This window comes from Dermacentor variabilis, chromosome 3, assembly GCF_050947875.1.
Source record: "Dermacentor variabilis isolate Ectoservices chromosome 3, ASM5094787v1, whole genome shotgun sequence".
Classification (NCBI taxonomy): Eukaryota; Metazoa; Arthropoda; class Arachnida; order Ixodida; family Ixodidae; genus Dermacentor; species Dermacentor variabilis.
The window spans coordinates 243,083,311-243,099,276 of NC_134570.1; the positions used below are offsets into that span (position 1 = coordinate 243,083,311).

At 44.9% G+C, this 15,966-nt stretch overlaps 1 protein-coding gene across 1 annotated transcript in view; it reads left to right on the top strand.

Annotated features, from left to right (window-relative positions):
• Ssu72 (Ssu72 CTD phosphatase) overlaps positions 1 to 15,966 on the top strand; it is a 104,505-nt gene that overhangs the window by 71,926 nt on the left and 16,613 nt on the right. The window lies entirely within an intron of this gene.

The window sequence follows — 15,966 nt, forward strand, 5'->3', positions numbered from 1 at the left end:
GTTTTTCGTGACAGCAACTTTTCACGCCATGCACTAGCTCACGATAGTCGACGCCTTGACACTGTCGTCGCTGTCATCTGCATGATCCTGGCATGCTCTGCATGGAACACTTCCGACGTCATACACAATGTGGCCTGTAACTGAGGAAGAGGTGAGGTGGGGTGTTCGAGGCAAATAATTAAATTCGTTTCTAAAAAATCTGTGCCACTCTCAAACCTGCTTTTTTGAGGACATGACGGAAATGTTCAGAGGAACGTACCCAATGAATTTCATCAACATTCGTTCACATCGAAAAATCGCCAGAGTTGCACTTTAATAAGGATTAACTGGGGCGCAGTACACTCTGGGGAAGCACTGCTGTCACTCTGGCAGGGTGTTGGGAGGCCAGGCAACCACAGTTACATCAACGACAGAGTTTGCCACTGCGCCACATTGCAGGTGTCCCATGATGCAGCTTAGAGTTTGTGGGCTTTGAATGAACAGGCAGTCATGCTTGCATGCTGTGCTTGCATACTTACTCCCTTTGAGACACATAAGAGGTGACCTTGGAAGTGTGTTTGCCTGCAGCATAATAGTTCATTTCTACTCCTATAAATACACACAGGGGAGCTGCAGAAGAAGCCATCATAAACAGCTTGACTGGGCCCTTATACAGAGCAGCAGCAACAGGCAATCCAAAACAATTCATAGCACATGTGACAGCTTCACGTAAAAAATAACACAACAGCAAAAACGAGAACACTAAACAAAATCTTATCCGCACTTATGTATGCACAGACCAGATTACTTCATCAGAGGCATGATTACACATATTTAAGACCATTGTCAAATAACATGCATTAAATAACAGCACGAATGACAAGAATAATGAAAACAATATAAATAGAACAAAAAAAGACAGCCTCGCTTGGAGATTGAATTTTAGCTAGAAGCATTTGCACGAGTAAAAAGAAAAATGGTGTTTCAATGTGTTAGCTTTTGCAAATGTTGGCTTTATCTCTCATTTTGGACATGACAACATGTTTCGCTGTACTCTCTCATACGATAGGCCTACACGTTTGCAACATGGACCTCTGACCTCTTTTCATTCTACAATTTATATCGGGTATAAAAAAAAGTAAAGATTCTGTAAGTTTCTTCATGCAGGCAGTGTTGTACGTATTTTTATATTCCTTTTTTATATTTTTCCCCTTTTCTTTCTCACTATACCTAAAGGCCCTCATGTCTAATACAAAGGAAAGCGTACTTCAGTGTTTCCTTTAGCTCTGAGCTCATCCAGTGTGACAGCAGTATTTTCTTATTGTGGAGAGTGCCATTTTGTTTGGCTTGCTTGAGTGTTTCCTACCTGGCATGCACAGTACGCCTGCATCCATGCATAAGCTGCTGTGTCAAAGACAAAGCAAACCTAGCTTCATACACTTAGCTGCTGTCACAGTAGAACCTGCCTGCAGCACAGTTACTAAATTTGCTTGGATTCTGATTGCTCTTATACAGCAATGAACATGCAGGGAATTAAAAGGACCCTGAACCACTTTTTGTGAAAGTCGAGAAACGCATTTGGAGTTGAGACTTTCAGAAATACTTTGCTGCAAAAAGTAGTACTTCAATGCGTTCAGCAGAAGTGCAGTTATTAAAAATCAAGTGTCCCCTACACGGTGCTTCTGCTCCTTCTTCCTTAACTTGCACTGCAGAGGCTATGGCGCAGCGAGGCGTGGCCGCAACACTCCCCCTACTGAATATACTGAACCATGACATGCGGTTCAAATGTGATTTTGGATGTTTGCAACTGTAGCGTATGTTCACAACATGCACTGCATATGCGCAGCGTTTTGCTTTGTGCACCACAGTGCTTGAGTGCGCGCTCGTGCTCAAATGCTCCAGTCCAGCCATGCTACGGGGTGCAGGCTGGCTTTGTCCTGCACCAGCTTGACCAACGGATAGTAGCCACACCCGACTTGCGCGTTGTGATGTGCATCAATAGCTCGATACGAAGCAAGTCTGCCAAGGTTTCTAACCAGCAGAGAGAGAAAGCCTTATGAAATGCTGGGTGAGGTAAAGGGCAGGGCCCACGAGACTAGCCCCACCAGAGCTGCCCTTCCTCAGACCCTTGAGTCTCGCCGGCCAGCCGGACTGCCCAGAGTTGGTTCTCTAGGAGCGGGCAGGAGTGTGCGCATGCTCGCAAGCATGGATGTGGTTCGACCCTAAGTTTTTCATGGTCTGAGGCTAGTTGAGTTTTCAAAACTAGTCGGAATTTGCGAGACCCAACGGCTATAACAGCTATAAGCAGGGTGGCCAAAGTTTGATTCCTACGCAGGCAGCCACGTTGGAGCATTAGCAGACTATAGTTGGCTTTGTCCAGAAGTACGCAATTGTTATTGAAATTCGAAAGCAGATTTTTTCTTATGTCAGCCTGTTTATTAAATTTCGTATATATATATATATATATATATATACACACACACACACGCACACACACAGTAACAGTAGGAAGAAGTGCACTGATCCAAACACCCTTCTTGATTGATGTCAGCTATTGGCCAATAGCATCCACGTATGGAAATCTGCTATAATTACCAAATAAAGTGTCCAAGGAAGAGCGAGGAACAGGCTTTTGTTGAAAAGAGAGCGTTTAAGAAAAGGGTGACTTTGAGCTCCGCACGCCGCGCATGACCGTAAGATTTCACTGAAATGTTCACAGCCGTGCATGCTATCTGTGGGCTGGTTTTTCACCAAACCCGAGGGGTGGTACAGCACCCCTTTAACAAGCCATCCCTGAGCTTGTTTGCCAGTGGCCTGTTTCTAAGATCACACACTGTGTGGCGCCTGAGGTTTACAGGATATTCCTCTTCTGCCATTGTGGCCACGAATGGCTCTGGATAGGTACTTTTAAACTAGCTAGCCCTTCCATGGCTGGTTTATAACTAGTACATGCAATATCTATAATTATCTTGTGTGCCGAACGCACTTAGGAGCAAGAGCCTCTATCAGACCACATGGCCTTTAGCTCTTCTCTCCTCTTTCTGCAACAAGGAAATAAATCAACTTCAACTTCAATACCCCTAACAGCTAAACTTTTCAGAGCAGTGAACCGAATGAATTCATTCTTGAATTGAAAGGCACAGTGAGTACTTCCCCATACAACCACTTCTTTAGTCACCTCAATTTCGGGCAATTCAGAGTTTAAAAAGAAAATGTCTTATTTGTGCGTTCTGTTATGTAAAGACGTTTGTGGCCAGCTGCAAACAGGAAACTAAAGAAGTGGATGGAGGGACAGCTGTTGCCTTCGCTCAATTGCAAATGATAGAGCACCGCTTGCATCCTGGGGAGGCTGTGCATTTGTCTCCCATTGGCAGCAAAAGTTGTCTGTTCATCTACTTTCACTTACCGTTTTTGTCTATTATGAATAGTATGTTTATCACAAATTCACCATCTTTAAATAATTCTGAAAAAAAGCTGAAAAAATATAGTTATAATAATTGCTGCTCCTGTGCTTTCTTTATCTTCATTGGCTTCACATGGTTGCTTCTCAGTATTAGTGGTGTGCAAATAATCATTTGCAAGATCGAATTGAGTAGGTATAGTGTCAAAGATGAATCGGATAGGATACTGTATTTTTCAAATAGCTTTGGAAGAAAGAAAGTTCATTTAAATCATTAACATAAAATGAAGTTCACATCATAGTAGAGTGAAATCTCTTTGTACTGAATCTCACGACGAAGCAGCACTCACGACGTGCACCGACAGTCACAGAGGAGCCATAGGGTGACATGTTGGTCCTGAGTGCAGGTAACGCGCCTTGAGCTGTTGGGCCTGCTACGCCTAAGCTCATTGATAATGCCGGAGGCTGTCAGTAAAGTGCATACCAAGCACTTGCAGTGTTCGCATATCTGTACATGCTGCACCTCTGGCATATCATCGCCAAACGTTACCAACCAAAGCATCTACGGATTTTATCACTTTCTATGTGTTATTTGCCAGTGATTCTCCTCCTCAATCCTTAAGATTGTCGCAATTGTGAACAATACAATAGGTGTGATCACGATATCGCAGGTCTAGAGAACACTGCTGACGCCGCGATTTTCAGTGCTGCCTGTGCTGTCCTTAGCTGGGTCCTGTGCAAATTTGTATGTAGTTTGTGGCACCACGGAACGCCCAAACAGTGTGTCACTCGCATGGAAAAGCGCAAAAAGCGTGTCTTTGTCGGCGATGTGAAGAAGGGCTCTCTGCTCTAGATGAGGTCTCTTTCTGTGGGCGATGGCGAAAGAGCTGGCATGGATTTGTAACCACAGCCATCCAGGAATATTTGTTGCTGATGGTAGCACATGTGATTTTTCAGTTTCGCAAATTGGAAATGTTCACAATATTTTGGGCTACAAGTTGAGTGTTGAGGTACTACTAATACAGAGGTAGTATAAAACTTTTGTTGTTATTTTGAAATATTTTGCCTTTTTCTATTTATAATGCCAAAATACGTTTTGCTAAAAACTAGGGGTGCATGAATAGTGATTCCTGAGACTGAATTGAATACAAGTTGAATAGTGCCAAAAGTGAATCGAATACTTTCAAATAGTTTTCAAATAATGAACAGCCGTTATAACAATAGAACATGATGTTCACATCCCACTATTCTTAAATTTAACAAGCTTCTGTCATTACACAGTACGTTAAGAAGTGTTGCTTATTAAAAGCACAAATGGAGCATTAGGAGCAAACAAGTGCAGTGAAATCTTGTTATTATGAATACCACATTAACAAGCTTTGCAGATTAATTAAATTTTCAGAAATCCCCAGCTGACTTCTTATGGTTTCGATGTAAAAATATTTAAGTTCAGAATAACGAACTTTTCAGAATAACGATCATTATTCAGTTTTCGTGTCATGTTAACGCCTCAGTCATAATCATCATCAGTCTATTTTATGTCCACTGCAGGACATAAAATAGACTCCCTCCCTCTCCCTGCGATCTCTAGTTAGGCCTGTCTTGTACCAACCAATTCCAACAAGCGCCCACAGATTTCCTAATTTCATCGCTCCACCTAGTCTTCTGCCATCCTCGACTGCATTTTTCTTTTGGTATCCATTCTCTAGCCCTAATGGTACAATGGTTGTCTAACCTGTGCATTACATGACCTGCCCAGCTCCATTTCTTTCTCTTAATGTCAATTAGAATATCGGCTATACCCGTTTGCTCTCTGATCCAAACCACACTCTTTCTGTCTCTTAACGTTATGCCTAGCATTCTTCGTTCCATCGCTTTTTGCACAGTCCTTAACTTGTTCTCAAGCTTCTTTGTCAGTCTCTAAGTCTGTGCCCCATATGTCAGCTCCGGTAAAATGCACTGATTGTACACCTTCCTTTTCAATGATAATGACAAGCTTCCAGTCGGGAGCTGACAATGTCTGCCGTATGCAATCCAACCAATTTTTATTCTTCTATGAATTTCCTTCGCATGATCAGGGTTTCCTGTGATTAATTGACCTAGGTAAACATACTCCTTCACTGAATCTAGAGATTAACTGGCGATCCTGAATTCTTGTTCTCTTGCGTGGCTATTCGTCATTATCTTTGTCTTCTGCATATTAATCTTCAACCCCACTCTTACACTCTCTTTGTTAAGGTCCTCAATCATTTGTTGTAACTCATCTGCATTGTTGCTGAATAGAACGTCATCGGCAAACCGAAGGTTGCTGACATATTTGCCGTCGATCTTTACTCCTAAGCCTTCCCAGTTTAATAGCTTGAATACTTCTAAGCACACAATGAATAGCATTGGAGAGATTTGTCACGAGGATCCCATCCTCGTCACCAGTGTCACAATCCACCCGGGCTCGTGAACAAGGGAGGGCTTGTGGCACCCTCCGATAGACGGACGCTCCGCAGCGTGGTGGTGCTGAACGATGACTGACCGGCGAGCAGCCGTGCTCGTCGGTGTTTATTGTGGTGCAGTGACCAATGTTGCCTGCCGAGCTTTAGCAGGCCACCGAGCTTGGCGGGCGAACCAAGATTATGCCCGAAGGGGCGTCACATACTTGCTACACCCCCTTACCCCCAGTTTGTTAAATGAAAAACAAACGTCCATGCTTACACTATGAGGCTTTGCCTCCACCCTAGCTGGGTCGACGGTGCCTGCTATTCAGGCGAGTAACGGTCCGGTGGCCTCCGCCGTCGAGTACTCCGCCTGGGCACCGATGTTGATGGGTCGGGTGTGGCAACGTCGGGTGCTGCCTGGACCAGCCTTGCTCCATCCGGAGGGTTCGTAGCAGTCGGCCTTGCGAGTGGTGCCGTGCTCGACACAGGTCCAACGGGTGCCGCACCACTGGCTACGGTTGCCGGCTCCGAGGTGGATGGTACTCTGCTGGAAGCGACTGGTGCTGCCGCTAGTCCTCCTGCGGGCTGGAACTCAGTGGCAGTCGAGGGTGCTTGCCAGGTCCCGAGGCGAGGCCTGACATGGTTGGCGTGTCTGTGCCACATGGCCCCATCTGGCATGCGCACGAGCAGTGATGAGGCGCTGGCAGGAGACACCACCTGTCCGGCAGACCAGGGTGGGCCAGGATGGAAGTTCCTGGCGAAAACTGGAGCTCCCGACTCTGGCAAAAGCCCGGGACGGAACCCTTGGTCAGCAGCCAGCTTCTGCTTCAGCTGCTTCAAAAGCGCTGTGGATCAGAGGTCCGGATGCAAGACGTCCAAGGGTGTCTTGACCATCCGACCCAGCAGGAGCTCACAGGGGGCACGGCCAGTGACATAGTGAGGCGTAGTCCGGTACTGAAATAGTATCCGGGCAATCTGCGTCCGGAAATCCCCAGTCTGGCTCTTCTTGAGCTTGTCTTTGATGGTTTGCACCACCCGCTCGGCTGCACCATTTGAAGCAGGGTGGAACGGTGGAACCATCATCCGGCGGATTCCGTTTTTCGTCGGCCAGGCCAGGTACTCTGCGCTGGCGAAAGCAGGACCATTGTCGGACACGATGACATCTGGCAACCCCTGGGCAGCGAAGACCTGTCGTAGAGCTGCAATGGTCGCGCCTGCTGATGGAGTGGTGACAGGTATAACCTCCACCCTCTTTGAAAAGGCGTCCACCACCACCAGGAAGTAATGGCCCTTGAAGGGTCCCCCAAAATCCACATGTAGGCGGGACCAGTGAATGCCATCCAGGCCGAAAGGGGGCAAGTTTTTCCCCCCGATCATTCTGTTCACCTCCACCACATCAAACCTGAGGGCTCGCCCCAACTCCCTAATCATTACATTGGCCTCCACTACCTGTTCTTCAATGAAAGGGCCCTGTCCCCTGACCTCTGGGACAGTACACAGGGCAATGTGCACCGCCTCAGAGGTCGCCCTTAATTTCGCCACTCCCTCTTGAATCTGTCTAGCCAACATTCGCCCCCTATTCTGCAGGACGTCATTCACCCCAGCATGCAAAATTGCCAGGTTTCTTCCCTCTCTGTTTTCATTCAGTTTGTTTTTGGCTCTCTCCGCCACAGCTTCGAATTCAACCCCCGGCATGCATTCGACCTTCACCCATCTGTCATACTGCACTGTTCTGAGGAGTGCTTTTTGCATTCGTGATACGTTGGAGCTTCCAACGACCCAGACCTTTCTGTCTTCAAGCAAATCTTGCCTCCCTCCTGTCTCTGTCGGCTGGGTCTTCCCTGCCTCCTCGCCTTCTCTGCCTCCTGTCGTCTCATCCCTCTGTACCTGTGTCTCCCGCGGTCCCCACGTTAACGTGTCCGCCCCCCATTCTGCTCCACTGGGTGATCCTCCCGCTTCCTTTTCCTTCAATTCCTGCTGTGCTTCCCTCTCAGCTTCTCTCTCTCTCATCTCTTTCAATTGTTTTTCCAATTGCTGCCCTTTCTCTCACTCCTCACTCCGTTTCCGTTCTAACGCCTCCATTCTTGAGGCCCACTCCCTCTCGATCCTTTCCTCAAACTCTGCGCGTTTCATTTTTTTCTTTCTCGAGTTCCTTCTTTGTCCTCGCCATTTCACTCTTTAGCTGCTTCTCCAAATTCTCAATCACCTTACACAGCCTGCACACGAAGCCGTTCCCTTCCGCCTCTGCCACGGTTTTGAATGTCGTTTCATCCAGATAACACCATCGTTCACACCTCTCACACTGGACGAGGTCCCCGCCTTCCTCCTTGGCTTTTCTAGCCGGCCGTCCGATGAATTCTCTTGTCCTACTGTTATTTAACAGTGTAAAAGCGAGGGAAAAAAATTAACTATAATAAAGACCACTGGCAATCTCTAGAAGAACAAAGAGAGCTAGTAAAATAACCAAACCAATAACCAAGGGGAAAAGGCAAAAGAGAAAAAAAAGGACAAAGAAAAAAAAACTTTTAGCCCTAACTATTAAACTTTTAGTCCTAACTGTTATGTATTGGCCCACGACCTACTTTATCGCCCTACTTCGGCTAAGTGTTTGCCTGGCTTCGCAGTGCTCCAATTCTCTGCAACCTACGTTTCTGGCCCTATCTCCATTCAGATTTCCCGCCGCTGCAATTAGAAATAAAAATAGAAATAGAACTTAGCTGTCGGCATCCGTCCGTCCCGGCTCCGTCTTGGCTCCCGAAATTGTGATGCGGTGACCAATGTTGCCTGCCGAGCTTTAGCAGGCCACCGAGCTTGGCGGGCGAACTAAGATTATGCCCGAGGGGGCGTCACATACTTGCTGCAAGATTGTGTCTCCCTGAATGACCCCTTTCTTTATAGGTATCTTCCTGCTTTTCTTGTGTAGAATTAAGGTAGCTGTAGAACCTCTGCAGATATTTTCCAAGGTATTTACGTAAGCGTTCTGTACTCCTTGATTACATAATGCCGCTATGACAGTTGGTATCTCTACTGAATCAAATGCCTTTTCGTAATCTGTAAAAGCCATATAGAGAGGCTTATTATACTCTGCAGATTTCTCAATAACCTGATTAATAACATGGATGTGATCCATTGTAGAGTATCTCTTCCTGAAGCCAGCCTGTTCCCTTGGTTGACTAAAGTCCAGTGTTGCCCTTAATATATTGGAGATTATTTTGGTAAATATTTTATATAATACTTGGGAGTAAGCTAATGGGCCTATAGTTTTTCAATTCTTTAACATCTCCTTTTTTGTGGATTAGTATAATGTTTGCATTCTTCCAGTTTTCTGTTACCCTTGAAGTCGATAGACACCTCATAGAGAGAGTCGCCTGTTTTACAAGCATTATGTCTCCTCCATCACATCATCATCATCATTTATTGGTCCTTAAAGACCCCTGGAAGGGGCATTACATAAGGGGGGGGGGGAACGTCGAACACAGCAATGTAGGTCACTGTCAAACATTGTCACAGTCAGTGATCAGCAGGATATACACAGAAGAAAAAGTACGAAAATACCCCTTAAAGTAAGCATTAACAAGTATAAAAACAGCAACAGTAAACGATGCAAACAGAAGCAGGCAAGAATTCTCACATCATGTTTTCAAATAGGATGTCAGCAACTGCCGGAACTTATATGGATCGTGTTCTATTACAATATGGTCCGGTAATGAATTCCATTCTGGAATCGCAAGAGGTCGGAGTAACTTGTTAAATGTGTTACAAGAGCCATGCAGATGTAGAATGCTCATGGAGTTGAAAAGACGGCGTGATGTTCGGAGAGGTGGATGCAGGAGAGAGTCCCGAAGCGAAGGAAAACAGCAGTATAGCTTATGAAATGACAAACAGGCGATTTTTCGTCTGTGCGTCAGAGGCTCGATATCAAGCGATAATTTTATATTGGTAACACTGGAGTGGGTGTCGTAGTCGGATGAAATATATCGGGCTGCACGGTTTTGAATGGCTTCTAGGCTATCGATTAGGTAAGCCTGATGTGGATTCCAAATTGGACAGCCAAATTCTAGTTTGGTTCGGACAAAAGTTTTGTAAGCTAGACTGTGAATAGAGGGGGGGGGGGGGGCAGAAGCTGAGGTGCTGTCTAATGAACCAAAGTGATTTCGATGCATAAGCTGCAATCTTCGTGATGTGCTCAGACCAGGTGAGTTTGCTGGTGATGTGAATTCCAAGATAACGGTAAGATTCAACATGGGAAAAGGTGGTTGAGTACAACGAATATGCGTAGCTGAGGTCAGTGCGCTTGCATGTTAGCTGCATGTATTTGCACTTTGATACATTCAGCTTCATTAGCCATGTCAAACACTAGTCTTCAATTCTGACCAAGTCATTTTGAAGCAACAACTGATCATTGTATGTGGTTATACGGTGGTACAAGACGCAGTCTTTTATTTATTTTATTTATTTATACATACTGCAGCCCCTTTATGGGGCTATTGCAGGAGTGGGTTAGACAAAAGAAGTCATACAAGAAGAACAAGTAAACAATAACATATTAAAAATTCACAAGAAATAAGGCAGATGACACAAATGAAACTCAAAATAACAGCAACACTGGGAGTCAGTACAAAAATGAGAATGAGTCAATACACTGTAACAACAAGAAAATACATAAAATCAGGTGTGGTTAACTTTTAACAGGAACCCGCCGTGGTTGCTCAGCTATGGTGTTGGGTTGCTGAGCACAAGGTCGCGGGATCGAATCCCGGCCACGGCGGCCACATTTCGATGGGGGCGAAATGCGAAAACACCCGTGTACTTAGATTTAGGTGCACGTTAAAGAACCCCAGGTGGTCGAAATTTCCGGAGTCCTCCACTTCGGCGTGCCTCATAATCAGAAAGTGGTTTTGGCACGTAAAACCACATAATTTAATTTAAATTTTTAACTGGAAATCGTTTAATGGCAGTGACCTAATTGTTCCGGGAATTAAGTTCCAGAATTCAACAGTATGTGGGAAAAAGCTGTATTTAATCTGCGAAAAGACGAATGCACGATGAAATGCTGGAAGGAAGATCGTTTATGAAGATTAAAAACAAAAGTGGGCTGAGCACCGAGCCCTGCGGGACACCAGAAAGAACTTCAGTTGTGGGCGAATGATCATTATCGATAACAGTGAATTGACAACGATCGGATAGAAAACAACGAATCCATGTTAATATCAGCAAATCAAGATACAAGCATGAAAGTTTGGCTAAAAGGCGCTCATGGGGTACACGATCGAAAGCTTTCGAGAAGTCTAGATATATGACGGCCGTCTGAAATGCGGAATCTAAATTCAGGTGAAGATCGGTTGTGAAATGGAAAAGTTGGGTTTCGCATGAATAACCGGATCTGAAGCCGTGCTGGTTGGGAAAAAAGCTGTTGGAATCAAGGTGAGATGCAACTTGTGAGTATATTATATGCTCTAGTAGTTTGCAAGCAATGCATGTTAGTGAAATCGGTCGGTAGTTAGAAGGATCAGAACGGTTACTTGCTTTAAAAACCAGTACTACCTTGCTCAGCTTCCAGTCGTCTGGAATTGAGCCGGTAGCAATCGATTGCACAAATATTATTTGCAGAAACTGGCTTGATATGTCGTTGGTGCATTTAAGTATTTTAGATGATATATTATCAGGTCCCGGGGCGCTTGAAACTTTAATCCTTTCAACAAGTTTTATGATACCATGTGTAGTGATGATAATGGGTGGCTTCTGTGAAAACAGAAACTTAGATAGGGGAAGGATATCTAAGGTCGATTCATTAGTAAAAACTGAGGAATAGTAAGAATTCATTACATCACTGCGTTTGTCTGGTGGAACATCAGAACCGTTATTGCTAAACAATGAGATATTATGTGATGACCTAATGCCGGGAGTTAAAAGTTTCCAGAATTTTTTTGGATTGGAGCGAATAATGTCCTGTAGATCCCGATGATGAAATTTTCCTTTTGAGTATCGCAAAAGTTTTGTGTAATCGCGAAGACAAGAGAAATACCTTTCCCAACACAAAGCGCTAGCCGAATGTTTTGCTGCCCGCTTTTATTTGAAAGTTATCTGAGGGCATTAGAAAACCAGGGTCTGCTGGCATCGCCTCGAATGCAAACAAGGGGTACATATTGGTCAACGAGTGATAACAATTTTTGTTTGAAAAGCAGTCAATTGTCATTTACTGTTCTGGAAGTGGAGGACATGCGGAAGTAATGAAAAAACTTGTCCAGCTCGATGATAATAATCTGAATGTCAGCCTTCTTATAGTCTCGGATATATTTGACAGATGGTTGACGAGTAGGGATGGGTATGGACAGTTTGAACAATAAGGAGCAATGATTGCTGAAAGCGGGAATGCATGATAATGACTGAATGGATTCAGGGTTCGAAGCAAGAACAAGGTCAAGAGTATTGTTTTGGCGGGTTGACATGTCAACTGTTTGTGTAAGATTGAAGGTAAGAACTAAATTAATAAACTCTTTCGATTGGCCACTGTGCGCCGATAAGCCAGTTAATGTCAGGGAAGTTGAAATCACCACAAAGTAAGCACCTCGCGCGGGGATAGCGGGCTTGAAGTTCCAGTAGGATTGAATACAGTTGGTTAACAAATGAAATGTCGGCGTCCGGGGCACGATAGCATGCAATTAAAATGATTGTGCTGGAACGAAGTGTTAATTTCAGAGCAACAATCTCATGATTACTGATTGGTAAGACACAAAAAGAGGGCACACTCGACCTCACGAAAACAAGCACACCGCCACCCCTCCGTCCCACTCTGTCGCGCCTGTACACCGTGAAAGGTCGCACATTGTGTAGCGACTCATCATTTGAGATATCAGAAGTTAGCCAGGACTCGGTAAATATTGCTATGTCTGTACTGCTATCATTTAGGAAGGCTTCAACAGCGTCTTTCTTCGGCAGATAGCTGCGAATATTGGCTAGAAGAACCGCCAAACTATGATAAGTCGGTGCGAAGTATCTCACGCAGGGTGACTGCGGCCGGGGGCGTGGCGGTGACCCGCAAGCGGGTGACGATTGCTATAATTGCACTTCCTCGACAGAATTTGTTTCGGAATTGGATATGAATTGTTTTTCATGGTGAGCTTGTCGAATCGGATCTTAAAGTTAGTGCTCCTTTCTTGGGCGTAAGTGAAAAGCATTTTTCGGGCTGTTCGCTCTGTTGAATAATCATCACGAATTGCGTAAGACGTATCTTTAAGCTTGGGTCCCGCTGATAGAATGTTTGATTTAACTTTGAAACGCCTGAATTTTACAACTATAGGGCGCTTTTCGTCTGCCTGGAATTGTCCCAGCCGGTGCGCTCGCTCAATGTCGTCAGGATTTATGGCAACGCCAAGTTTCTCTGAGCAAAAGGAAATAATCTGGGTCCAGGTTTCGCCATTATTATCCTTGATTCCGAAAAAAATCAAATTTGACCGGCGAAGGCCATTCTCAGCGTCATCACATTTGTTGGTAAGAGCTTTGATTTCTGTGGAGAATTTCTCTATGCTTGTTTTCAAGGTGCTAGAAGACGAGTCGTTCGGTTGATTATTCTTGAAAACTTTTTCCATTGCATCGACATGCAAAGACAGGCGGCCGACCAGACCTTCTATATTAGTTTGGGTAGCACGGATTAGCAAAAGTTCTGCGAGAATAATGGTTTGGGACTGTTCCAGGTGAGACAGTGTGTGTGAAATAAATACAAGCGATACAAGTTCGTTGCCGTTCGAAGGTCCGGGATTCAATTCCACATCCCCCGACTTGACAAGCAAGAGAGATACCAAATGGACATTGAGGCAAAAATAACATGAAAAACACAATCTACCGTAACAATCAAGCAGGTCAGAGGGGCACGACACTGCGACCAGAAATGGACTACTGGTTTGGAGGCAACTAGCAAGAGGGATGTAACTAACCTGTGCAAAAAAGGAGCGGTTGCATGACCACGTTCGTCGCAGCGGCGTGCCACGAATGGCCCCAGAATGTAAGCGGTATTTGTAGGCAAGGCAAAGCTGCTGAGGTGGCAGTACTGCATGGTTGTCAGGCGAAGAACTCGACTGTAGCTGGAAGCGGCGGATTCAGCCTGTCTTCTGCTGCTCTGTCGTTATCCACAGGAGGCTGTGTAGCAGCGTCATCGGGTTGACGAGCGGTGGCAGGATCGATGAGACCGAAACCGAAATGTAGCGGAGCAAGGGTGCATAACAGGAAAGCCTGCGCAAGAAGGAGCGGTTGCATGACCGTGTTCGTTGCAGCGGCGTGCCCCCTTTGATTAAATCTACTCTTATTCCACCTCCTCCTGCCGATTTCCCCCGTTTCATGTCTTGCAAGACCCTTCTGACCTCATCGCTAACTAGCGATTAGGTCATACATAGGAGGAGTCTCTCCAACCTGTTGATTATTCCTTCAAATGGAGCTATCATGGCTCCTCTGGGTACTGTACAGGTCAGTATAGAATTCTTCCACTGCTTTTACTATACCATCGAGATTACTGATGATATTACCCTGCTTATCTTTCAGTGCATACATCTTGTTTGTCCTATGCCAAGTTTCTTTCTCACTGATTTCAGGCTGCGTCCATTTATTACGGCTTCTTCAGTATTTCTCACGCTATAGTTTCGAATATCACTTATTTTCACCTTGTTGATCCATTCTGATAGTTCCGCATATTGTATCTTATCTCTTGAGTTGGACATTTTCATTCCTTGTCATTTCTTTATTAGGTCCTTTGTTACTTGGGAGAGCTTGCCTACTGGTTGCCTTGGTGCCTTGCCTCCCTCTTCAATTGCTGCCTCTGAAACCAGCCTAGTTATGGTTTCACTCATTGCCTCTATGTCATCTTCATTTCTCTGTTCTAAGGCTGCATATTTGTTGGCAAGTACCAGCCTGAATGTGTCTGCTTTTACCCTTACTACCTCTAGGTTGGCCTGTTTCTCTTTGACCAATTTTACTCTTTCTCTCCAAATTGAGGTGAATCCTAGCCCTCACTAACCTATGATCACTCCACTTTACCCTACTTACATCCTGCACTATGCTGAGATCAGCAGAATGTATGAAGTCAATTTCATTTCTTGTCTCACCATTAGGGCTTTCCCAGGTCTACTTTTGGTTGCTATGCTTCCTGAAAAAGGTGTTCATTATTCTAAGCTTATTCCTTTCTGCAAATTCTACCAACCAGTATCTTTTCTCTAGCGTTTCTAGATTCGACACCGTAGTTGCCAATTCCTTGTTCACCAGCCTGCTTTTTCCCCACTTTTGCATTGAAGTCGCCCATTACTACAGTATACTGAGTTTGCACTTTTCTCATCACTAATTCAACAACTTCATAAAGCTGATCTACTTCATCATCGTCGTCACTGGATGTTGGAGCATAGGCTTGTACTACCTTTAATCTATACCTCTTATTAAGTTTGATTACGACTAAGCTACCCTCTCATTAATGTTGCCCGCTATGTCCTTATGGATTATGAATCGTACCCCATGTTGCTTCTTATCTAGGAGACCTCTATAGCAGAGGACATAACTGTTATTCAGCAATGTGTAAGCCTCACCAGTTCTTCTAATCTCACTAAGGCCGATGATATCCCAAAAAATGTCTGATAGTTCCTCAAAGAGTCCTGCTAAGCTAGCCTCACTCGACAGAGTTCGGGCGTTAAAGGTTGACAGAGTCAATTTCCATTGGCGGCCTCAGTACTACGAACTAATATTTCGAGATCTGGGGATTCTTAGATTTCTGTGTAATTTTCACGGCAGCTGAAACAGTAGGCTAGCCGACGACAAGGGGCAGAAAGCAGATGCCGCGGCACACGAGTTTGGAAAATCTGCTCAATAAAAAAAATTGGGAGAGAATCTTCTTATTTTTAATCTGTTCCAGAGGCAACAACACATTGGGTTTAGCAAGCGCATGCTCTGGCCAAGCAAATGTCCCCTATCAGTGACAGCATGTATCTTTCTTCTTTCTGCACACACCTCTTTCTGCAGCCGTACTAGCTACATGCAGGGAGAAATGTAATTCTCAGGGATGCCACATGGCCGCACTCTTTGGACGGTGTCATTTATACGCGCTTGCGCCTTGGAATAGTTCAGGTGTCTGCCTCGAGTGAGACAATTGTGGTGTTCACAGCAAGGAATGTAAAAACAAAC